Below are 2,647 nucleotides of genomic sequence, written 5' to 3' on the forward strand. Positions count from 1 at the left end.
ACATTTAAATATTTTTTATAAATCTGGTTAATTAATTAATATGAAATAGTTTATTCATTTGTTAGTTAAATATTTTATTAATTATTTTATTACATTTTAGAGTCACCAATTGCCATCGACATGAACTGTCAATTTTACTTTCCATTAATGTGTTAAAATGACCTTAATATTCAAAATAAATCCCTTTTTGTAAGTATAATGAAACACAATCACTCATATTTTTGTATTTTGTGGCATACTTTTCTTTACTCCCCAGCCCTGTATTTGAAGTCTAGAGTTGAAGTCTAATACAATATCAGAAATGAATAATAGTAATAATATTTTATTTCATAAGTGATCATAAGTGAAATATTACATATTTCAGCATCCCTTCTGCAAAGTATTGTACTTTCAATACTTTTAAAGTGCATTGAGCAGGTTGAAACCCATTCAACCCATAACAATTTTCCTTAAGTAACATTTTTTTCTCATTATTTAAAATAAACCTACTGATTTAATTTGGTCAACAAATGACTCAGACTACATTTTATATAACCTAGAGCTCCAAATAAAAAAAAACAAATACCAACCAATATTATAAATCAAGAATACAGTTGAAGAATTATTATTTATTTTATTTTATTATTTATTTATACTATTTATTTTTCCCTAATTTCTGTTTAACAGAGAGAAGATTTCTTCAACACCTTTTTAAACATAATAGTTTTAATAACTCATTTCTAATAACTGATTTATTTTATCTTTGCCATGATGACATTAAATAATATTTGACTAGATATTTTTCAAGACACTTCTATACAGCTTAAAGTGACATTTTAACTAGGTTAACTAGGCTGGTTAGGGTAATTAGGCAAGTTATTGTATAACGATGGTTTGTTCTGTAGACAGTGAGAAAAAATTAGCTTAAAAGGGCTAATAATTTTGACCCTAAAATGATTCATAAAAAAATTAAAACTGCTTTGCTTCTAGCCAGAATAAAACAAATAAGACTTTCAAGAAAAAATATTATCAGACACTGTGAAAAATTAATTGCTCTGTTAAACATAATTTGGGAAATATATAAAAAATCCCCCCAAAAAAATCAAAGGGGGGCTAATAATTCTGACTTCAACTGTATTTTGCAACAAATAAAAATAAATAAATAAAAATCAACTTGCCAGTACAAATTATATTTGCAAAAACTTTTTTTCCATGCAATTATACGCTTTCCTCAAGGGGATTTAAATCACATTTGCCTTCATTTGCACATCACATACTCAACCTTTCATTATGATATTTTTCTCATGCTGATGATTCGGTAAAAATACACTAAGTACAAAATTATGCAAATGTCTGAACACTGTAAATACTTTAGCTTCACAATATGCAAATTGCAACAGTATCGCATCTGCGGTGGCATTCTTTCATACCAGACTCAGACATCAGCCAACATAAATTACTGAAAAGTGATTGTCCTCGTTCTTTGGTACAGAAATGTTTTTACTAAACATCCGTGTGTGTGTGTGTTTTTTTTTTTTTTTTTTTTTTTTTACATTTCATACGACCTCGATAAGATAATTACTAAAACAAAAGTGCTCTATGTTTAAAAACTTTTCATAAAAAATTTCATGAATAATAATATCACCGATTACGGAAATCAAGTATGTGCAATCAAACCACTGCAGATGATGCAAAATACAGCAGCACAATAAGTGCACCACAATGAACTAAAAGCATGCAAGTGGATATAATTGGTATGGCAATTTCATTGAAATCCTATCATGTCTGTCTAATCAGGTTTTGGGTCTTTGTACACATCTGTATGGCATGCTGTATACTGCATGCTTGTATTGACCATTTCAATGTGGTAATGTCATTGACACATGAATATGTCCAGCTTGTTGTCAAACTATTTTATAATCATAACAAGAGGCAATTCAATAATATCTTAACATTAAAACCTTATTTATTTATTTATTTATTATGACATTATTTATTAATATGAAGACATTTTTGGATTTCCAGGATCTATGAAAACTAATCATGTAAAACAGGAAATATGTTAAGAACTTTTTTATTGTTCACATCCCGCAAAATGGTCTATACATGGTCACAAAAGTTTTAGGGGGGCTGAGTAGAAATATAGGGGGGCTACAGCCTAAAATAGGCCTAGCAACGCCCATGTCATGCATCATGCTTTTTCCATTATGACATTTATTCAAGATGCCACAGAATAAACAAAGAACGTACAGTAAATGCGACTCATAAACCGAAGTCACAATTCAGACTTTTTTCGCGATTTCATGCATTTGAAAGTTTTCATTTCACAGTTACATTTTTTCCTCAGAATTTTGGGTTTACAGTAGTCAAAAATACACTTTTGTTGTAGTTTACATAATTCTTCTCAAAATTCTGAATTTACATGTTGCAATTCTGATTTGTTTATCAAAATTGAGATTATAAGATTTTGATGTTTTTTTTTTTTATTCTGAAATTACACAAATGTTATGAATTATTTCTTTTTGTTTTATTACATTTTGTGCTCAGAATTCTTAATTAACATAATTAACCTAGTTAAGCTTTTAGGTAAAGTTTGTTTATAAACTAATTTTGAGAGGATCACATGCTTATCATTGACCGCTGCTAGTCCCGCATTAGCTAATCCATG

The sequence above is a fragment of the Danio rerio genome, chromosome 21 (genome assembly GCF_052040795.2).
Source record: "Danio rerio strain M-AB ecotype USA chromosome 21, GRCz13ab, whole genome shotgun sequence".
Classification (NCBI taxonomy): Eukaryota; Metazoa; Chordata; class Actinopteri; order Cypriniformes; family Danionidae; genus Danio; species Danio rerio.